This window comes from Adiantum capillus-veneris, chromosome 20 (assembly GCF_014529385.1).
Source record: "Adiantum capillus-veneris isolate H3 chromosome 20, ASM1452938v2, whole genome shotgun sequence".
Lineage (NCBI taxonomy): Eukaryota > Viridiplantae > Streptophyta > Polypodiopsida > Polypodiales > Pteridaceae > Adiantum > Adiantum capillus-veneris.
Window position 1 is genome coordinate 42,067,044 of NC_140950.1, and position 24,308 is coordinate 42,091,351.

Below are 24,308 nucleotides of genomic sequence, written 5' to 3' on the forward strand. Positions count from 1 at the left end.
AAAAGATAAATACGAACTGATATCTACTTACGAATGTTTTTAAAGAGGTGCAAAATAAGTAGGAGAACCGAGAATTTGAAGCATGTACTCAACTTTAAACAATCACAACGAAGGCAAGATATTACTAAGACTTAATCCTACAATTGAACTCAATATACTTTACCTCAAATATAAAGATATTGCACAACAGGCATACTTCAAAAATTGTAGGTTTTTAATTCAATCAAATGCGTTACAAAGACTAATGAAAGAATTATAATCCTAGGAGAACTCTATTTCTATTGATCTTGATCAAACTTGAGTTTATCTGCATCAAAAAACTTTGGAGGTTCAAAATTTCTTAGTGACCAATGAGCATTAAATAAAAAAAACCGAATATAAAATAGTTTAGCACCATTTCATGAAAAAAATGTGATAACTCTTGACATATTAAAAACCTAAATGTTCTTGAGTTACTTTCACAAAAATCTCCAAAGTCCTCTCACATAAGGATATGAATCAAACCAAAGACCACCAAACACGTGTAATTAGACATTGTTAAAATATAAAATCAAAATTGGGAACAAATAGAATAAATCTTAATTATAATCACCATAATCAAAAGTCGTAAAGAGCAAACAACTCTTCATCGTCTTGAAAATTCTTGCAAGAAATAAAGCCAAACTCTTTTGGATTGTAAGGTCTCTCGATGGAACTCTAAGGTGGTAGATTAGCACCATTGCATACCATACATTGGGATAAATATTACCCTCTTTGATAGCAGTGTGCATAAATAAACCAAGACTTGCACCCTGTATAGAAGATGCACGTACAAAAAATGATAGATTCTAATATTAAACATCTCATTAATTGGTATAAAAAAGATGGGAGCACCAAGAGGATCATCCTAGCTTGAAATATATAAGTTCAAAAGACATAACATTTTGTTGAAATTGTAAAATACAAAAAATAACTATTAAATACGTCTAGCAATCTTATTTGATGGGAATAACGTTTGGGAAATTAACACTCATATAATTGGTCTTGAGATCATTATCTCTTATAATTTGAAAAAGAGTGATGTGGAACCCAATCTGATAGAAAGAGGAGGTTAGTCCTAGATCCATGCTGCTTTTGGCATAAGAGTATTTTAGATCATTGTACATATAAAACTTTAGAAGAAATAACTCAACAAGGCCTTATTTTGTGAGAGTTAGGAAATGTTGCGGACTATGGTTAAAAACATCATTTGTAATGAAGTAGTTAGTCTAGTTCGAGAAGCCGGGGTGCAGTGGCACTTCCAGATTGTACATGCAAAGCCATTTTACCTTTTGAACACTATTTTAGGTTTAACCTATGGTAGCCTTCGTATATAAGGTACCTAGGTCATTTTGTAAAGGGAACTTTTATCATAATCGAATTTTAAGCTGTCGTCCACTGCGTGTGAGAGAGAAAGAGAGAGACCGTGAGCTTCATCTTGGCGCTACTCCCCGCTCGTTCATCACATTGGAGATTTGACTGCACCATCACTATAGGATCGGAGAGAGCTACGTGACAATGCCAAGCATTTCGTGCAAGACGGAGCACGCTCATTGACGCATCTACAAGCTATTTGTGGTCATAATCGTATCAAACTATGCTTGTTTTCTACATACAAGTGGCCATTAGAATCATGGCGACATAAGCTACACATAGGCACTCATAGATTTCAATTTCTGACACTTCTGAAGTCCAGCTCTGTCTTCATATACGCATTTTTTGCAGATGGGTCTAGAGTGACGGTTTCGAATGTAGAGGCTTTGGGACATGTGTATCTTAGTGAGGGGATGGTGTTCCTTAAGTGGTACGATTCTAGCATGGTTTGGTGAATTTCCTTCCGTTTGTGTGTATGTGGTTGGGTGGTGTAGTTGAGAGCAGTGAGATTCCAGATTGTGGTTTAGTTAGCCTTCTAGAGAGTCATATGCGTGGGATGGTCTCAACCTGACAAGCTAAAGAGATTGCCTTCGTGCGCATATCATGTCATCCGTGTCCTCATTTGATATATTATGTTGATCTAGGTTGTGTTGTATGCACTTTATGGGTGGTGTGATTCTCTCTCGCAACATGGGCGCCACTGTCAGGGACACAAGGACTTGAGGATGTAATCCTACTAACATACGTGTGATGGTTGCTTGCTTTAGTTTCAGCTTAAAAAAGAATTTTTCTTAAGTGGATCTGGAAGAGGTTATTCCGAGATCAAGTGGATAGCTAGGAAGCGTGCGTCTTGCTGAGGGGTTTGTTTTATTGGTTGTAAATTAGAGTAGTTGTTGGTGGTTGAGTGATTTGTGAGGTGATAAAGTGTTTGCTAGTCCGTGTGTGGCATAGAAGAATCTTTCTACTTATAAATGCAAAACCCCATATGATGTGTAGGAGTACCTTTAGGTAAGTGATTTGATTTTTGATTTAGAGCTATTCATCAATGATTTATTTGTTTGCATTTAGAATCTCAAAAAAAGTCTGCTTTTGAGGAAAAAATACAATAAAAGGATTTATGTTTACATTTTTCCATGACTGATTGGTGTTGAGCATATAAGAGGGCATGTGCACGAGGTCTGTGTGGAAAAACTGCAATTTTGTAAAGTTGGACATCATACGCATATGTTGTCTCATGGAGAATTTGGAAACCAAAACTGACAAATCTGACTGCGCCAAAGTGCTCAAAAGGGGGGTTTACCCTGAGTACACATTGAGACTAGAATTTTGACCAACTCTTGACACCCAAAAGACAAAAGACGGAGTGTCGAAAATGGGAAAAAGAAAAATTTGTGATCCTGAGCACATTATTGCATGAAAAGTGGTAAAAGTGCTTGAAAACCGATGCTAGAGACTTGCGGATGCTTGTGAATGAATTCTGGCCAAAAATTCATCAGCAAACATCATTTGCATATGATGTTTAAAGGGTGATTCAGGCAGCAAAAATGAACTTTTGACATTATACCCATCTTCTACATGTCGTGTTGAGCACATGTTGTGCTGAGCACATACACCAAATTTCATTTCGTTTGGGCATCTAGATTGAGAATTGAGGGGATTTTATTCTTTCAGGGGATTTCCTTGTCAAAAGTGATGATTTTGTGCATTTTTTACATCCAAAATTTGATGTGAGCACATGTGCATGTTGTACACATCAAGGGGCACCTTGGATAGAAGCAGAAGTCCATTCTAACCACGTAGACATCATATCCGTATGTTGTCTTGGAACCGAGATCTGAGATCAAAAGCTACATCTGAGTGCATCTAAGTGCATCCTTGTGATCTACTGCAGTTAAGAAGCATATCAACCAGATTCCATTGAATTTGAAGCATTTTTGGGCTTATAAAGACCACAGACGGATGTAGGCAAAATGAATGATTTAATTGACCATACCTTACACAAAACGTGTTGAATTTCAATTTTGAAAGTTGCTGTGAGTGGCCAGTGTAGTGGGGAACCTCTGTAGTGAAATTCACTTCAATTTGACCAGTTAGACATCATACACGTTGGATAGGGGGAAAGGAGAACACACCCAGCACACAAATAGCAGCACCCCTAAGCACTAGCGTTCACCTTCAAAACTCGATACTCTGGCATGCCAACCAACATTTGCACACAACTACACACAAGCACACACTGTGAGATCACAAACACTATCAATCATGTTGTGCATCCCGATTCACTGCCTTCACCACACATACAACCTCTCTCAATCACTTTGTACACAACAAACCATCGGGGTGGGCGGGGGGGGGGGGGGGGCACAACTATCGACACCCACCCAAAAACACACGCACACAAGTGAGAGAAGAGATGGCGGAACGGAAAAATTGACACCAATTGCACGACAATGATGGTTTTGGTTTGTATCAACACCATTTATAACTTAGCTCCAAGCCGGCATACCCTCGGCAAGCACAAAAAAACCCAATCTTTAGCCCTTGGGCTCCGCATCGACATCACGATCGTGCCTTGTAGCTCAACACTCTCCAGCAAAGCAAAAAAAAATCCCCACACCTCTCCTTTCTCCTCCAAAATGAGGTCCCCTTCATGGCCAAAGATGGGTCCCCTTTTGGCGTGTGCAGCTGCCCCTCTCTCTTGAGTTCACCTCCTGCTATTCTTGAACTGCCTCTTTGCATGAACCACCCCTGCCAATTTTGGTATGCTCGGTCCCCACACAACCACATGTGAGTCACCACCCCTTCCTTATGGCCTCGAGCCTCACATTCACGACGCCGTGATTGTGGGCACCCCCTCTTACCAAAAGTAGTGGCGCCTTTACGGCATGGCCCCCCTACTACACAACCACATCATCACCTTCTATGCGACAACGATGGCACCGCCGGATGCCCAATTGCACCACCGCACGCTCGTAGTACCGCCTCAACAGTGCTAAAGACAACCCTCCAGCCCGTGAGAAAGAGATCTCTATCCCACCACTCGGATGCTTTAATATGTGCATGCCCACAGCCTTTATAGCCCACATTTCGGCCCTCAAAACTCCCATGTGGGTTTGAGCCTAGCCACGTGGTGGCTCCAAGTGGATTGCCCCCTAAAGACGTCCCTTCAGCTTTTAAAAAATCATCAAAGCATGAAGAAAAAACATTTTTTCCCCCAATTCTTGGGTGATGCCATTAGGTGTGTAAGGGTCATGTTGCCAAGCCAAAAAGCATCATCGATAAATCGGGCCCCTGTCTACGACCCATATGGGTCTTGTCAAATTTTGATAATCTCGGACCCGCTTTTTAAGGCCACAAAAAACAAAGAAAATTATAGGGCGTTATATCACCGCTAACAGGCACCAGCTTCAACAGGCCACATGTCCGCAACCATAGGCCCGATGGACCAGCCGTCGCTTCTGGTTATCTCCATACATTGCATAGCATAGTCTAGGACTTGATCAAGCTTATAAAACTCCCAAGTGACACGTTTTTCAAAGCATTCAATCCGACTCGGAATCGACCATGGCAAAACTTCATCTGGCAATATCTTGACATACAGGACTCAGATCACCGATCTAAAGAGACTGGTAGGCTCCATAAATCAAGAACTACACGACCATATATCCAATCTGGCTCGGACTACTTGGAATCACATGCCCTTCCCGTCTCAGATCTGTAAACATCTCTAACTTCAAAGATTCGTATCTTGACATCCTGGCTCCGTTTGACGAGCCCATCTGGACCAACTGACCCAGCACTTCAAGATCTACATATGTAGACCAAAATACCTCACTTTGAACATCCTTCAATTGCCACCCTATCTGGCCACATGATGGATACATATCAGCTCTGCTACTTACCTCCCCATGCTCTTTACACTTGCTCCACCTCTTTGCCATGTACCTACTACCCTGCATATACATGCTTGTGCCATCTTCTATGGTCGAGCATCTTTGGCTGCACCATCATTGGCTACCCCCTTGTTGAACATTTATGTTCAACCACAACTATGCTTTATTCTTCAAGAAACTGCACACTAGCAAACACTCTCAAAAAACTAAACCATATATACAATTTTATTCATGCCTGCTGGCAAACCTCATGTACGCTGCCCCATCCCTTGCATGACATAGCATCCATTTGCTCTGGAAACCCCACATCTCCTACCTCTTTGGCACACTCAGCCACTTCAACAAGGGGCTTATTCTCTTTGACAAGCTCATTTAACACTGCCACATGCACACCATAAACTGGAAACCGCCAAGGAACATAATCAATTGTTGGCCTTACCTCAACAGGCTTTACACTTCACACAATTGGAACTACCTTTGGTTGAAGAACCATAGAATACTATGCTAGCCTTGCAAAAGGTACATAATCTGTAGGCTTCAACAAGCCTGCCCTGCTCTAGCTTTTGCTTTACCTTTCTACTCTTCACCTTGGCCAGATACACCATGTCTTCATAGATATCAACATTGTCTTCTACCTTATCCTTGATTCTTGGATGCAATCACTCTAACAACTTCGACAACTTTAAGTATTGATTGCCTTTTACCCTCGTGGAAACCTCCAACTGCCTCCAACAGGCTTTAAATTGCTCAAGAAAAATGGGAAAATCTTTACTTACATCCTGGGGCACCGCCTTCAACTTTGCACTAGCTTCCTCTAGAGTAACCACCTCTCAAAATTGCTGGAGAAGTTGACTCTGCACCTCTTGCCGTGATCCCCGATCAGTGCTCTTTAAACCATCGAACCAAATCTTGTGCTATCCATGCATCAATAGCGGCACTGTATGTAGCTTCTCCGCGTCTGTCAACATACGCATCAACAACATCCATAGCTTGAAATTTGCTAACCAATCCTTAGGATCTTCAACACCCATCAATATGGGGCCAAAACTTGGCTCCACCATCTCTCTCTGCTTTGAATTCAACCACCAAACTTTTCATGACCATTGCCAACCGCTCGTTAGCTTTCAAACACTGCTTCAAACTTCCAATAGGAGCATCAACATATGATGTCTAAAGGGAAAGTTTAGGGGCCAAAATTGACATTTGAGCTTATCAAGGTGTTTAGCACCACAAAACATGCTTATAGCCCAAGTTTGGGTCAATTCTGAGCACATAGCCATACTACTCGTATGATGTCTCAAGGCAAGGTCTGAAGGTCCAATTGCACTTTTGACCACATAGGAGGTTTGAGAATGATGAATTAAGCTTACTTGCAAAATTTCATCTCATTTGGACACATACTTTTGCAATTAAGATTTTTGCAGATCCAAGAAGGTAAATGTGAAAAAGTAGTGATTTTGAGTAATTTTGACATCCAAAATTTGATGTGATCACATATTCTTGTTGTTTGCATCAAGGAGTACCTTGGGTAAAAATATAAGTGAAACCTGAGCCAAAGAACATCATACTCTTAGAGGCCAGATTTGGATCAAATCAGATATTTGAGTATACCTTAGTGTCCCAGAGCATAAAAGAAGTCCCTAGCCAAGATTTTATTGAATTTGGAGCACTTTTGGGCTAAAAAGTGCCAAAAGACACAATTGGGCAAGGTTCATGCTTGTATTGACCATAACTTGCACAAAAAGTTTTCAAATTGAATTTTGAAATTTGTTGAGAGTTGCTTGAGTGATAAGGAGTCACTGGGATAAAAGTCACTTTAGTCATGCACAAAAGACATCATACACATATGATGTCTCAAATGCCAAATTTGAAGCCAGAACTTACATCTGAGCTTGAAAAAGTGTTTTCCATCACAAAATAATCCTAGAGACCAAGTTTCATTCAATTTGGATCACTTTTGGCTTAGCTAACCTCTCAGAGAAGTTGCACGCAACCAAGCGGAAAAAAGAGACATAGACATGTTTAAAAGTGTCAGAATTATAAATTGTGACATGGAGTGGTTAGAGTACATCAAGGAGAGTCTACAGCTCAAGTTTGGAGAAATTTTGAGTTAGGAGACATCATATGCGTATGAAGTCTCCAGGCGCACTGACTAAGACCAGACAGTAACTTTGACCAGTTAAAGGCTTCCTTTTGACTCTACAATCCCAAATAACATTCCAAAATAAAATTTGGACACTTCTAAGTGGACCAAAGCATGCATCTAGTGTTGACACTTTGAAATTGCCAGAATTGACCTACAAGAAAATTGAATGTGATAGAAAACTGTTTTGGCCATAAATTGACCTACCGATATCAGATTGAGAAACTTTTTTTTAACAAAACAAAGCTCTAGAGTAGCTCTACAAGATTTAGTGTGACCCCTTGAACATTGTTCAAAGACCCTTTTGGTCATTCATAGTTGGTCACAGCTTGAAAAAATGTTGTTTAAGGAATCAAAATTCATCCGGAAGTTAGGGGTGTCTAAACTGACAATTTGAGAAAATTGTGAGAAAACAATCGCGGTTTTGGACATAGTTTGGACTCTTACCTAAGCAAAGCACTTGAATACATTGACATAAGTCTTCTTACATCAAGCTAAAGTTGTTAAGCCCAGAGATCATGTCCTCTTTAGAGTCAAACCCAGCTTACACAAGCTTTGGGATCCTAATAGTAGAGGAGCGTCCGCCCACAACGGATCTTCCAAACTTGCATTATTTATGAGTGGTAGAAGCCATACCCTGAAGAGCTGAAATATTACAGGCTCTTATATGTCTATACATACGGAGTCAATTGGTAGCGGCTTTCAAAAGGGTAATTAGAGCAGAGGAAGTTTTTGGATTTTGCAATAGAGTTTGGTGGACTGTGGAAGATGACAGAACTACATAGTTCAACTTAGTGGAAAGACGGGAATTTGAGACTTTAGACGAGTTGTTTGAGGAATTCATTGAAGAATTGTCGCATAAAGGCATAGCTCACAATAAGATCTCACATATCCATAGATTCAAATAAAAAAGAAGGTGAATCAGTGTGCAAAGCAGCATTACGGCTCAAAAGATATGTCAAGTTTTGTCCAAGAGCTGAACTACCTACGCAAGTACGATTCATGTTGATAATTATCCAAGGAATGAGACATGCGGATCTTCATAAGGATATGATATAATAAGGATCCTAAAGCTAAACGAATTGATCGAAGAAGCTCTTTATCTGGTGGATAACTATGAGGAACATAAAGAAAACAATGGTAACAGTCAAGAGGACGACACATCCTCTCAATAGAGTGATTCACATATGATCAAGAAAAGTTGATCGACGGAATGGTTAAGAACCCCTCTCGTACATTTTGATCCTAGGGAGCTCTTGAGAGAAAATGGACAAACCATACAAGGGAAGAGTGTTACCATAGCATGGATATATGTTAGGGAGAGGTATGCACAACCTATTCAAGTAGCACCTACTCTACCTAGATATGTTACATAGAGGTACAGTAGGAGTTGCAAGGCCATAGTCTGTCTTAGGACAACAACCTTTGTTGTCAGGTGCTAGAATGCCTGTAGACATGAGATATATATCGATGACGAAAGTATCTAATAAACAAGGGATAGTACCAACTAAAATGCACCATAACAACCAAAGCGTGTATTGCCCTTCAAAGAGATAGAAGATGAGAGAAACACATGGAGTGGTGAGGCCGGTACAACCTCCATCTCGTGTGTTTAGACTTGAAGAAAGAAGGTATGAGATGGACGAAAGGACATTGCGGTCCATTGTGAATAGAGTCTTAGCTAGGTTATAGCTTGTCTGTAGCCAAGAGGAAATGCAAGAAGAAGCTCCTCAACCAGAGTGTCTCAAAAGCCATGACAACCACTTGGTCAAACAATGTTCTCAGATGGATATCGCTTAAGTAAATGCATATTCTCTTGACTTTGGAATCATTCATTTGATCCTTGACTGTCCAAAAAACCCAAACCGAGATCACAATGAATGTCTCAGGAATTGATCAGCTACCAATAGCTCGGAAAATAAAAATGCCATACCAGTTTAGGTAGTTACAAGAGCGCAAGCTCAAAAGGAAGCTGATGAGAACCCATAGATAGAGAAAACGACAACTGACACGAGTCTAGAGACGGGTTCCGATGTGCCTAGCCAAAAAACCAAGAGAAAACAAAAAAGTTGGAAAGCTAGAAAAGCTAGGATGAAAGCACGTAGAGAATGAGAGCGAAAATCCCTAATTGAGGAGCTTACCCAAGCTGAAGAGAATATAAGAAAACATCAGGAAAGGGTTGCATATCCTCTTACATAGACGTCTCAGCCTCTAGAAGAACCATCCACAAAAAGTGAGCCTAGAAGTGCTAGTTCAGAAGGATTAGTATTGGTCAATGAGAAGGTTAAGAGACCATTAGATGCCCTCCTAAAAGCCTATGAAACACGACTCAAAAACATCACTTGACCAAGCAATGCCCTAAGTTGAAGTCCAAAGAGGCTAAGAAGAAACAGAGTGGTTTCACTGCAAATGCTAGTTCCACTACAAATGCAACCATTGTTGAGTCTTTTGTGAAAGGAGGCTGTGATGCTGATGTTGATGGAGAATGGGCTTTTAGTATAGAGTGAACTTATTACAATCCTGCTATCCATGATGCATGCTTGTCAGTTGTTGCAGATTCACATGTGTGGTTTTTTGATAGTGGTGCTACAAAGAACATCACCTCAAATCATGAATTGTTCACCTCTCTCAAGTTTGTCCCTCATGAGAATTCAGTCACTTGTGCCAACAATGCATCTTATCCGATTTAGGGCATTGGACAGACTGTGATTACTGCTGCTAATGGCAGTTCTTTCACACTTGTTGATGCACTTTATGTACCTGGGATCAAGAAAAATCTTTTGTCTATAGGTCTGCACTTGCTAGACTTGAACTTGTTGTCAAATTTGTGGATGACAGATGTACAGTTCATGATCACAGTTTTGGTGATGAGATTGTTGCATCTGGCCTTTTGTGTTGCGGGTTGTATAAGCTCACTTTGTATGACAAGTGTGGACAAAATTTTGCAAATTGAATTGCAAAGTCAAGGGCTGTTTCGGATGCAAAACTGTGGCATGCATGTTTTGGCATCTGAATTTTTCCAGTTTGCAACGTTTATAGAAATCTAATATGGTTGCTTCTTTGCTGCCTCTTGAAGCACTTGTCAAACATGTTTGTGAAGGCTATATTTTGAGTAAAATGTAGCGTTCTAAGTTTCCAAAAGATGATTCAGTTAGGGCCACATGCAGGTTGCAGCTTGTACATAGTGATGTTTGTGGGCCCATGCAAACTCCATCCTTGGGATATTCCCTGTACTTCGTGACTTTTATTGATGATTACTCCGGGCATGCATGGGTATTTCCGCTTAAAGCGAAGTCCAAAGTTTTTATGTGCTTCAAACAATTTCTGGCTATGGCTGAAAATGTCTCAAAATGTACTATGGGCACCCTCTGTTCTGATTGAGGGGGGGAGTATACGTCTCATGAATTTTATGCATTCCTGACTAGTCGTGGGATAAAACACCAATGTAAAATGTCTTATATGCCTCAGTAAAATGGTGTTGCTGAGAGGAAAAACAGGTCACTTATGAAAATGGCACAATGTATGGTCAAAAGTCAAGCTTTGCCGCATTCTTTTTGGCTTGAGGCCATCATGTGTGTCACTTATGTACTTAACAGGTGTCCTACAAAAGCTTTGTAGTCTATTACTCCATATGAAGCATGGCACCATAGAAAGCCTTCTATTGAGCACATGCATGTTTTTGGTTGTTTGGCATATGCTTTGGTGCCACAAACACAGCGCAAAAAATTGGATGATAAGGATGTCAAATGTATTTTTGTTGGTTATAGTGTTAAAAGCAAAGGTTACAGATTGTATCATCCACAAACAAAGCATATTTTGGTTTCACGTGATGTAGTGTTTATGGAAGATTTTGTTCAGCCCTTGTTGTCATGTACTAGAGACAGTAATGTCAGCTCACATGACATTTATGACACTTTGTTGCATCTTTTTAGTGGTGGAAGTTCAAATATAAATTCCACTGAGGAAAATGTACAACCTATGGGGTTTCTAAAAATGTTACAAATCATACTATTATTGATGTAGATGTACATGATGTACTTGATGAGGAAAGGGATGAAAATGAGCAGGCTAGAGGTATGCCAAAATGGCTAGTGCATACATTGCGTGATAGTAAATTGGATGCACCTTTGTCTAGTCGTACTCGTTCAGGATCTCGCCATGCATCTTATGCATCAAATTGTTATGCTTTGGTTGTGTCTAGCTTACATATGATGTTGAGGAACCTTTGTCTTTGGATGAAGCACAGAATTCAGAAAAGTGGATGGCTGCTATGCAATCAGAATATGATGCACTTATAGAAAATGACACATGGACTTTATGTGATATTTCTCCTGGCAAAAAGGCCATTGGTACAAAGTGGGTTTACAAGTTGAAATGCAAGCCGGATGGTGAGATCGATTGCCACAAGGCTCGACTTGTTGCAAAGGCTTTTGCACAGCAAAAAGGCATAGATTATGAAGAGACTTTTGCTCCCACTTTTTGTATGACTACTGTGCGTTTTCTATGTGCATTGGTAGCTCATTTTGGTTGGGACTACATCAATCAGACATTGTTACTGCTTTCTTGAATGTGACATATTTGAGGAAGTTTATGTAACGCAGCCTTGCGGTTTTGTCAAGAAAGGACAAGAGGACAAAGTGTGCAGATGTAAGAAGGCTTTGTATGGTTTGAAGCAATCTCCTCGTGCTTGGTATGAGAAAGCTACCACTCATTTGGTCAAATAAGGCTTTCGCAACAGTCCAACAGAAAGCACATTGTATGTAAAGTGTGGGGGTGATGTACTTCTCATTGTGGTTCTTTATATAGATGATTTTCTTATCACTGGACCAAATGAGAGACGTATTGCTGAGTTTAAGGCTGATTTGAATGCTACTTTCAAGATTAAAGGTTTGGGACTGTTGCATCATTACTTGGGTATGCAGTTTGAACAATGTGATGGTGGTATTTCCTTGTGTCAGAAAAGTAACATAGAGACATTGCTATCTAAGTTCGGACTTGAGGATTGAAAACCTATTGCCACTCCCATGGAAACAGATTTGAAACTTAGTCTTCAAGGGGGGATCATTTCCGCCAGACTTACATGCTCTTTTGAACTCAGATTGTGCTGGTTGTTTTGACACGGGAGTGTCGAGAAGTGGTTTTTGTTTCATGCTTGGCAGTTCATGTATATCATGGTTGAGCAAGAAGCAACCTACTATGGCCACTTCTAGTTTTGAGGCTGAATACAGGGCGGTCTTCACTATAGCTACGGTTGAGTGTGTATGGCTCAGACGCCTTATGGCTGATTTGGGTGTTGGAAAAGACACTGCCAACACTATCTACACTGACAGTCAGAGTGCACTTGCAGTTGCGAGGAACCCAGTTTTTCATGCTCACACAAAGCACATTGAGGTGCATTACCACTATGTCAAGGAGAGTCTCTCAACAGTAGAGATCAGCTTGGCTTATGTGCCAACACAAGACAACCTTGCAGATATTTTCACAAATGCATTGTCTTGTGAGAAGCTCAAAGCTTTCCGCAAAGATTTGGTCTTACTCCCCTTTGTGGACTAATCATGTCCTCATGGCATGGCACTTCCCTTTACTCATGTGCCAGCTCTCATTCACCACATCACTCCTCCAAGGGAGATTTGTTACCATCATGTGGTAGTGGTGTGTGTGAGTGAACACACTATGACCGTGGGGGCATTTTTTCCCTCTTTAGTAGGTTTTTTCACTCGTGCATTGTATATACTCCGATCACTCTAGGGATATCTAACTTTCTATTGCATACTAAGTAACACACTCTCTATTGTGTGCCTTGAGCTTCCCTTGTCTTCTCCAAGATGTGTGCGTTTCTCTGCAACCCTAGTTCCAACAATTGGTAGTAGGTCAGCAGCCCCCTTGTGGCCCAGACATAGGTCTTTTGCAATCATTTTTTGTTATGTTGGCAGCCCGGATGTAGGTAGATACATAGTCATACGGTACCTATGTGTATGCACATGATTTGTGCATAGCTTGGGTATTTTCTGCATGTGTGTGGGAAGCCCGTATTGTGGTCTGTCTTGTCTTTGATGATTGGATACAGACATAGGGACAGTTATAGATTACAATGTTTGGTTGCAGGTGATATGCCTATGTATGAACTATGTGATTTCCCATAGAGATGATGCACATAATTTGTGCGGTTTATTCCATGTATCCATATGGAGATACAGATTGAGCATTTGACAGCTTGCATGTGATAGATTCACAGGTGTACATATTTTTGACATGTCAAATTGTCCTTAGTTCCACTTGTGCGTGGGCAAGTGATTATGACATGCTTATTGGCTTATGTATGCTAGATGTGGATTTGTGAGTGAGACTAAGTTTCATCCCTAGATGTTTATGGCTAAGATATGATTTGTGATTTTGATCACATTGTGAGGAAACTTTGTCTGATTTTTTTTAGATTCTTGCCATAAGATTACATCATTGTGGGTTGCATCTCTGATGCATTATTGGGCTCCACTTGCGTATGATACAGATAGTGGTCGAGATTTTACTTCTTTTCCACACATCGCACAATGTTTGATGGCTCAGACATCAAGGAGTGGAAAGCAGGTATGCATGATGCATTGACTCAGTTAGGCCAGTTGTTTCCACTACTGAACATGGATGACAGACCAAAGTCCAGAACTGTTGATGAGTGGGAGGACTTACACGAGCTAGCAAGATCTACGATCAGGTTACACCTTGGTAACTCAATCTTTAGCATGGTTTTGGATGCATGTACAACTAGAGATACAAGGAAGATATTGTGCAATGCTTATAGCAGAGATGAGTCCAGAGAGATGGCTACATTTAGCACACGGCGGTCTCGTAGACGCAGAGACATTGTATGTTGGCATTGTGGTCACACATGGCACATTTGGCGGCATTGTTTTAGACGCTTTAGACGGCACAGAAGACACATGCATGATGCATTTTTTGCATTGACACTTGAAGTGAGAGAGACTCAGTGGTTGAGTTTGCATGTGATGGTCAAGTCACTTTTTTCTCATTTTTACCTCCAGATGCATTTATGTCAGTAGTTGGTGCAGCATCTACAAGTTGGTTGCTAGATGAAGGTGCTACTTTTCATGTCACTTTGAGACGTGAGTGGTTTTGTGGCTTTTTAGGAAGGACACTTGGTTGCATGCATTTAGCTAGTGGATCAATGCATGACATTGAGGGTGCAGGAGATGTATGTTTTTCTTTGCCCAATGGAGCATCATATACGTTACACCATGTGTGTTATGTGCTAAGACTGAGACAAAGTTTGATCTGAGTGAGATAGCTACAACACAATGGTTATTGTGTACTATTTAGAGAGCACTCTTTCTTGGTACAGTGCAGATCACTTATGATAGCAAGGGGATCCACAATGTCTTGGTTTCTCCTATGCATGTATCTGATATTTAGACAGTGTAGTCTCGTGTACGACACGTGTCATGAGTGAGAGATGAGACGTTGATAAACCGCTTTTGGCGTGTACAAAGTAGTGTTTATATGTATGTTCATATGTACAAAAATATGTAAATACATGCATTTGGGAGCTTTGCAAAGTGGTTTCAAGCTCAAAAAAAGATGCAACGTGTACACATTGTGAATAGTCAAGTTCGCGCACTAGCAGTCGCACACATGTACATGCCCGTATAGGGTATTGGGGCCTTGGATATGGTTCTAGGTGGCTTATTTTGTCTCTAGAGAATGTGTTTGAGCTTTCTAGAATGTAAATAATGCAAGAAACAAGTGTGGGCACTCTCATCCTGCTCGAGAAGTTTGGGACATGCAGTGACTATCTATTTACGGTGCCTGATCTGCGATGATGTGTGCACCGTCCTAGAAGTGGTCAAAAATAGAATGTGGGGATGTGGAAAAGTTCTTTGGGTATCGAGAATCAAGTGTACAAAATTTGGTGAATTTTGGAGTCCGTTTCGAGTTGTTCCCGTGAAAATGCCCGCCGGAGGTCAAAACTGGCCAAAACTGGGCAAAAAAAAGGTCAAAAAAGGTGTGACATGGCTTCAAATTTCCACATCACTCACGGTGCCGTGATGGTCCAGGATGAGGGAGGACTTTTGAAGAGCAGTATGAGCACTTTCACCTCTCTATGTGTGGGAGGGAGCAAGGTTCCTACAAGTGGTCTAGTGCAGTCCCGTCGCGTTCGCATCCTGCTTTCGGTGTGTGGAGGAGTGAATGAGAGCTTTCTCTCTTCAATTTTTCACTTGAGAGAGTCTATGGAAGTTCTGAGGTTTCCATGGATGTGTGTGAACTAGGAATTGAGGGAAGAAGGTGCGGCTCTCTGCAAGACTATGTGACCCTGTATCGGTGCCATTAGGGTTGGCGCTACTCCAAAGAGTCCAACAGAGTGGAGTTTGGTGAAGGCTTTGCAATGGTTTGAGAGTGGCCTTTTGTGGCTGGATTTTTTGGGTTTTTTATGGTTTTTCTTCTATATTTTGGTCGCCATCAAGCGTGATTTCAAGTGTTGATCACCTCGACTCACCTTGTAGTGTCTGCAGGCAGGCAAGGGCTTGTAGGTCGAGGCGCTTGGAGTTTGAATTGAGCTTGTGGGTAGGACTTTCAGGGAGCTTTTGAGTGGTGGTGAGTGAGGTGAGGAATTTAAGTAAATTTCTTGTGTTGTGTTGAGTTGTCTGGGTGTGTGAGTGTGCCCACAACATCTTTTGCTCCATCATCCTTTGGTGATCCCGTTGGGGAGCGGAAATTTGCAGGTTGTGCACCCAAGTGAAGCGGTTTTGCTGTGAAGTTCAAGCTTCATTGAAGAAAAGTAGTGGTTTGTTTGAGGTGCAAGACTTTAACTTTTGTGGAGTTACTCACGCAAGGGAGAAGAGACTTTGAAGAGATGGCTTATAGTCGGCCAATGTTAACAGGGAAGGAGGATGTGAAGGATTGGATTGGGGACTTCGAGTGGCATACGCTTGGTATGCACATTGTGAATGACGAAGCAAAGCTTCATGTATTTCCTCTTGCGCTCAAAGGAGAAGCTCGGGAGTGGTTTGAAGGTTTAGAGGAAGACAAAAAGCCAACATGGGAATAGGTGAAGCTAGCAATTTTTGACAGGTTTGGAAAGAAACTAACCGCAACAGAAGCGACAACAAAATTGAGAGGTTTGCAGCAAGATGTTCATGCTAACTTTAAAGAGTTTTTACAACACTTCAAAGGACTTTGAGTTCAATTAGAGGCAGCATCCCAAGTACCTCCAGGGGATTTATTTAAAGTGCATCAGTTTATGGATTGTCTCCATCCAAGTGTAAGGGAGAAGGTCGATCAAGAGGAGCCTGTTACATTTGAAAGAGCTGTGGAGCAAGGCATGACACACGCTGGGCCGAGGCCAAGAGCAAGAAGATCAAGAGAAGGTGGGAGCAAGGCATGACACACGCTGAGCCAGTTGTGGTGCAACCGATGGTCCCTGTGGTAATGGATGATAGAGTGGAGCGAGTGTTTCAAGGTCCAGATCCTGTTATGGCCCGGGTTTTGCATGATCTTGCCGGTCAGTTGCAAGAATTAAGAATCAACATAATGAAGAGGAATCAAAGAGAGGAGCAGCCAACTGGGAGAGGTAGGGGATGAAGGCTACAAGGTAGATGCTACAACTATGATGAAGAGGGTCACTACACCCCTGATTGTCCTGAACCACCAAGAGAGAGAGAGAGAGAGAGAGGAGGGATATACCCTTATATGGACGTGGTCGAGGGAGAATAGAAGAAAATCATCAAGAGCAGGCATTAGAAGCACCACCGCCGCAACAACAACCGCAATCGTTGCCTGCAAATGGAGAAGGTAGGGCTATTAACATCATTACCCTTGAGCATCAAGATGTGGATGTTTTGGCCAATAAGAGAGCTAGGCATGATAGGGAGAAAGAGACAGAAGAAGAGAGGGAAACAAGAGCGAGGAAAGGAAAGGCTAAGGTAGAAGACAAACCAGAGAGTAGCAAGAGGTGGCGAAGAAGGAAAATTGGTCCAAAGGACTACCTGCTTGGCCAAGGTGTTGAAGACTATGATATTGTCGATGACATACGAAATCAAAAGGCAAATATATCTTTTGGTCAATTGGTGGCTTTGAACACTAAATTGAGGAGGCAGTGGACCAAGTGTGTGAGTACACGGCTTCCTTTCAAGAAGGAAAAGCGTCAAAGCATGGTGTCATCTTTGAGGGTTGGTCACCCAGTGGATATGGTGCCAATAGTTGAAGCTACACTGGGAAAGAAGACGGAAGTGCAAGCATATGTGGATGGTGGTTCCCAGGTGTGTGTCATGATCGAGGCTATCATGAAGGAAGCAGGCGTTAAGATGTCAGTGAATGCTTCGATCCGTATGAGGATGGCCAACCACAAAAAGGCGATGTGTCTTGGAATAGCTAAAGATGTGAAGATCAAAGTCTTGAGGATTGAGTGCTTGGTTGATTGCTACGTGATGCAAGCGGGTGAGAATGTGTATCCAATCATTTTAGGGAGGCCATGGCTTATAAACCTTGGTGCTAAGCAGGATTGGGGCACGGGCTTGATCACCATCCCCGACAAAGAGAAAGGAAGAACCATTGTCTACAACATGAAGACACACGAGAGCCGTACACACAGCCCTAGTGGAGATGCAAGATACGGATTCGACAGAAACCACGTCATACGATAGTGATGCTTCATCTACGTCATCAGAAGAAAGTGTAGAGGAAGGTTTGATGCAATTATGTCCTGATCTTTTTGGGATAAGTGTTGAAAAGGAAGCATCGATGCATGATGTGAAGGTCAAGGAGGAGAAGGATAGTCCAAAAGAAATTGTAGAGCCTGCCAAAGTGAATGTAAGGAGCATGCTAGGAGAGGACTTGACAGAAAAAGAAAAAAAGGAGTATGAAGACATGCTCAAGGAATTTCCAAAGCTATTCACCACTGAATATACAAATTTGCAAGGAGCTAAAGGAGTCGAGCATAGAATCAATCTAAAAGAAGGTTCCAAGCCAAAGGTTCAAAAGCTTAGAAGGTTGGGGGCCATTCATGAGAAGGCACTTCATGAAGAGGTGACGAAGCTTTTGGAAGTAGATTTCATCTTTCTAGTGGGGTCTCTCCAGTTGTTATTGTGCCCAAGAAGAACGGAAGATTTAGGATATGTGTTGATTTCAAACCTTTGAATGCTCCCACAAAAAGAAATCATTATCCACTACCCTTCCTAGATGAAATCCTCAATCAGGTTGCAAGTCATGAACGTTATTCAATCATGGATGGATTTTCTGGCTACCTTCAGATCTTGATAGCGATTGAAGATCGATTGAAGACGACCTTCATTACTCCTTGGGGTTGTTTTGCCTACAAAAGAATGCCTTTTGGGCTGGTTAATGCATATGCTACCTTCCAAGGATGGATGAATAGAGTATTTGGTCCCTACTTGGGTAAGTTCATTCCTGTTTTCATGGATGAATTTGGGTGTTATAGCTCAAGGGTCACACATTTGGAGAAGCTGAGGTTGAGTTTTAAAAGGCTTCAACAAGAGGGTGGGAAACTCAACCCAAAGAAGTGTAAGTTTGATCATGCTAGAGTCCATTTGCTAGGACATGTTGTTTCCCAAAATGGAATAGAAGCTGACCCAGAGAAATTTAAGGCTTTAATGCTTATGGATCCGCCCAGCAACACAAAGGATTTGGCATTATTTGTGCATAAGCTCAAGTACTTGTCACGTTTTTTTTGGATGCTACGTCAGTATGTGTATCCTCTCCAAAAATTGAGTCAAAGAGTTCAAGGGTTTGAGTGGAATGAAGACATGCAACAGGCTTTTGATGGCATCAAGGAGGTATTGTGTGCTTTACCAACAGCGAGTCCTCCCAACTTGCAGTCAGTTTTCTATGTATCTATCAATGTGGGGTCAGTAGCTTTTGGGTCGGTTCTTTTACAAAAGCAAGGAAGGAACTTCAAGCCACTCTATTTTGAGAGCAAGATGAAGAATGTAAGCGAGTTCTCCTACACGGAAATGGAACAATGGGTATTCGCTTTGGTTCTTGCTTGTCGTAGATTTAAAACCAATCTGTTGCCCCAAAAAAGTTCTATGTGCTCACCACATCAAATCTTTTGCCGGATTTAGTACAACATTTGAAGCCTAGCAAGCGCATCTTAAAGTGGACTTTGGATCTTCAAGAGTATGAGTTTGAGTTTAAAGTGGATCATTCTGTTAAAGCTCACTTGGGAAACATAGTGGTACATAAAGGGGGGGAGCTTCCATCTTACCCAAGGGTTGACAAGGATGATCATGAAGAGGAAGTAGATATTACGGATGCGTATATAATGATGTTTGATGGTGCATACAGAAAAGTTCTTCAAAAGGCAAGTGGTGGGGTAGTCATTAAGAACCCAAAAGGCGATGTAATCTTTTCTAGAGCTTACGATCTTGACGAAGCTGAAAGTAACAATGAGGCCGAGTATCTCACGCTTTTCCTTGGGTTGAAGCAGTGTGTTGAGTTTGGATTGAAGAGGGTCATTGCAAAAGGGGATGCATTGCTAGTCATGAATCAGTTGCTTGGTTTGTGGAATGTTAAGAAAGACAATTTGAAGAAGTGGTTCTATGGCATCAAGAAGCTTTTGCATGAGTTTGAGAAGATACAGTTTAAGCATGTTCCTTGTGAGCAAAATAAAGAAGCTTCTGAGTTGGCTAGGGACAAGTTGGATGCCTTGGTAGCTCCTTTAAAGGTCAAGGAAGCCTTGTATGCAGGAAGGGAATCATTGCAAGATGTAGAAGTATTTCTTGGTAAAGGGAAATGTCAAGAGGGCATGTCAAAGGTTCGGTGTAAGAGAATAGTTGCAAAAGCAAGAAACTACACATTGGTGGGTGAGGATCTCATGCTTTATGGAAAGGATAGCATTTTTGAGAAGAGTGTCGTACAAAGAAGAGATAGGCTTGATTTTTGAGAAGAGTGTCGTACAAAGAAGAGATAGGCTTGATTTTGGAGCACTGCCATGAAGAAACAGGCCATCAAGGCAAGGATCAGGTTGTCTTTCGTGTTTTGAGACCAGGTTACTGTTGGTCGTCTATGATGAGAGATGCTTATTTTTTGTGCAAGTCGTTCCATGAATGCCAAGTGTTTGCAAATTGGAAGCTTTTGGCTGAGCCTCAGAAAGGTATAATGTCTTTTGAGGCATTTGCAAAATGGGGAGTAGATGTTGTAGGTCCAATGCCAAGAACCAACAATGGAAAAAGGTATATCCTTGTGGCTGTGGACTATTTGACAAAATGGGTGGAGGCAAGAGCAGTAAAAGATGTAACAGCAAGAAGAGTGGCCTCTTTTTTATATGAACAGGTGTGTTGCAGGTTTGGAGCTCCTATGGTTATCATTTCTGATCGTGGACCAGGGTTTAGGGGAAAACTTGTTAATGCTCTCATGGAGAAGTTGAAAATTCAGCATAGGCGTTCTTCTCCTTACTACCCACAATGCAATGGATTGGTTGAGAATTACAATGATCAAATTGTGAAGATGCTATCAAAGTATGCTAGAGAGTATCCTAAAGAGTGGGACTTGGGCTTGGAAAAGTGTTTGTGGGCTTATAGAACTGCGTATAGAGTGTCAACACAGTTTACACCATATGAGCTTGTTTATGGAAAAGAAGCTCTCATGCCCATACAAGTGCAGTTGGATGCCTTGAAGTTATTGTGCAGAATGCAAGGTGAGCATAATGACAAGCTGCAAGAAAGAATTCTTTCTCTAGAGTTGTTGCGAATGAATAGAGAGAAATCCAGTGATTATTATCTTCACCAAGCACAGAAAAGGATGGAGAAAATGAATAAGAGGTTGCCAGAGAAAGAGATCAAAGAAGGAGATTTGGTGATGAAGTATGATTCTTGCTTGGATTTTACTTTTCAGAAGAAGTTGAGGGACAAATGTTTGGGTCCATACAGAGTGAAGCATGTATTTTCTAATGGCACCTATGAGTTGGAAAAATTGTCTGGTGAACATTTGCGCTACAGAATAAATGGTTATAGATTGAAGAAATATTTTGTGAGGGATATGGTTCCAGATGCAAATAGTCTCTTGGTTGAGCATAAATGCTCTACCTAGAGGGTGGGCAATGAGGATAAACCGCTTTTGGCATGTGCAAAGTAGCATTTACATGCATGGTCATATGTACAAAAGGATGTAAATACATGCATTTGGGAGCTTTGAAAAGTGGTTTCAAGTTCAAAAAAAGATGCAACGTGTACACATTGTGAATAGTCAAGTTCGTGTGCTAGCAGTCGCACACATGTACATGACCGTATAGGGTATTGGGGCCTTGGATATGGTTCTCGGTGGCTTATTTTGGCTCTAGAGAATGTGTTTGAGCTTTCTAGAATGTAAATAATGCAAGCAACAAGTGTGGGCACTCTCATCCTGCTCGAGGAGTTTGGGACATGCAGTACCTGTCTATTTACGGTGTCTGATCTGCGATCATGCGTGAACCGTCCTAGAAGTGGTCAAAAATAGAATGTGGGGATGTGGAAAAGTTCTTTGGGTATCGAGGACCAAGCGTACAAAATTTTGTGAATTTTGGATTCCGTTTTGGGTTTTTCCCGTGAAAAATGCCCGCCGGGGGTCAAAACTGGGCCAAAAAAGGTCAAAAAATGATCAAAAAAGGTGTGAAATGGCTTCAAATTGCCAAATCACTCACGGAGCCGTGATGGTCCAGGCTGAGGGAGGACTTTTGAAGATAAATATGAGCACTTTTAACTCTCTGTGTGTGGGAGGGAGCAGGGTTCCTACAAGTGGTCTAGTGCAGTCTCGTCGTGTTCGTATCCTGTTTTTGAGTGTGTTGAGGAGTGAATGAGAGCTTTCTCTCTTCAATTTTGCACTTGAGAGAGTCTATGGAAGTTTTGAGGTTTCCATGGATGTGTGTGTGCAAGGAATTCAGGGAAGAAGGTGCGACTTTCTGCAAGACTATGTGACCCTGTATCGGTTGCATTAGGGTTGGCGCTACTCCAAAGAGTCCAACAGAGTGGAGTTTGGTGAAGGCTTTGCAATGGTCTGAGAGTGGCCTTTTGTGGCTGGATTTTTTGGGTTTTTGATGGTTTTTCTTGTATATTTTGGTTGCCATCAAGCGTTATTTCAAGTGTTGATCACCTCGACTCACCTTGTAGTGTCTGCGGGCAGGAAAGGGCTTGTAGGTCGAGGCGCTTGGAGTTTGAATTGAGCTTGTGGGTAGGACTTTCAGGGAGCTTTTGAGTGGTGGTGAGTGAGGTGAGGAATTTAAGTAAATTTCTTGTGTTGTGTTGAGTTTTCTGGGTGTGTGAGTGTGCGCACAACATCTTTTGCTCCATGAACATGTTTATTTTGCAAGTGAGCTCTATCATGATCAAGAGACAGAGCACTTAGCTATAAGGGACATGCCAGGGGACTTTGCACAGACAAAGATAGAGGCATGGATAGAGCGGTAGCGCTCTAGTGAGACATAGCAGGGTTTGTCAAAGTTTGTACGAATACAGGTAGACAGGGTCTTCTCCCTTGAGACACAGGTAGAGATGCTAGACATGGAGTTCTTTGAGAGGCTTATGCGAGAGGAGCATGAGGTCGACAGTGAACTAGATACAGTTGTGCAAGATATGTCTCTAGTTGTGTATGCCAACATAGATCTAGAGCGGCTTTGTTCTAGTGAGGCACAATGTATTGGACAAAGTTTGCTGGAGAGTGATTGCGGTGGTGCTCTGTTGTCGGTTTCACAATCATTCTTTAATATGATGTTAAGGCGGTTACGCCGCTAGCGGAAGCTAAATAGCGAGAACTCAACCAACAACAGAATTTGTCAGACGAGGACGAAGCTTGACCCGCAGGTGCATGGAAACAACTAGGTGGGTGTCAAATCACCTACTCGACCTTCTAATGACAATCACTACTAAGGAAATCAAATCTAAGTTCTAAAATACGCAAGTGACTGAAATCCGTACTACGAACGAATGCTATACGAAACAGGATCTAGAATCATTGAATCCATCTCAAACTCAGGGGGAAGTCTATACACTAGGTAAGAACAACACCCTAAAGACTTGAACTGCAAAATCAACCTATAATCACTCCGTGCGGTAAACGCGTATGAAGACAGGCCGAAAAATACAGGTGACTGAAACTTGACCCCGATGGTACTAATGCGTAGCTCTACTCGTTGTGGTTCTATAGATATGCTCTACTCGTTGTGGTTCTATAGATCTGCTGCACACTCCATTCCGACACACGAGTTGGAAGAAAACTCACACCGAAGCTCGTAGGAACTTACCACACATAGAAGCCGATAGCGTGCACTCTTGGTATCTGTGCGTAGCTCTCGCCGTTGCTAACACAATGGCGGTGTCGCTTCTCCAATGGCGGCTCCGTAGCTCGCGTAGCAAGTAGATAAGACTCTCTCTCTCTATCTATCTCTCTCTCTCTCTCTCTCTCTCTCTCTCTCTCTCTCTCTCTCTCTCTCTCTGACAAAGTCACGGCGCTCCAAAAACTCACTTTGATTAATAATCTGAATCCCTTAGGTTACAAAAACTTTGGCTTATATACCTCAGCCTTGGAGGTGAGAACATCTCTAACTAATTACATCAGCAAGTGAAATTACTTCGGGATTACAAGCTGGAAACTCAATTGAGTCCCGTTACTTAATGAATGGCTCAAATCAAAATTAATGTCGGAAAGACATTTATTACAATCAATGGCTACAAAATGATGAGTGTGAGCAAAAATGTGGGTGTGATCCTCTGCTGGCTCAACACTCCCCCCCTCCGCGTTCATGTCGTCCCTGACATGACTTTTATGCTTGGTCAATAAAGTCCTGTCGTCTTGAGCATCTGCAAATGTGATTCGTATCGTAGGTTGCCGATGGTCAAGGTTGGGCCGAATATTTTGCTTTTGTTGGTGAAAAAGCCGGTGTA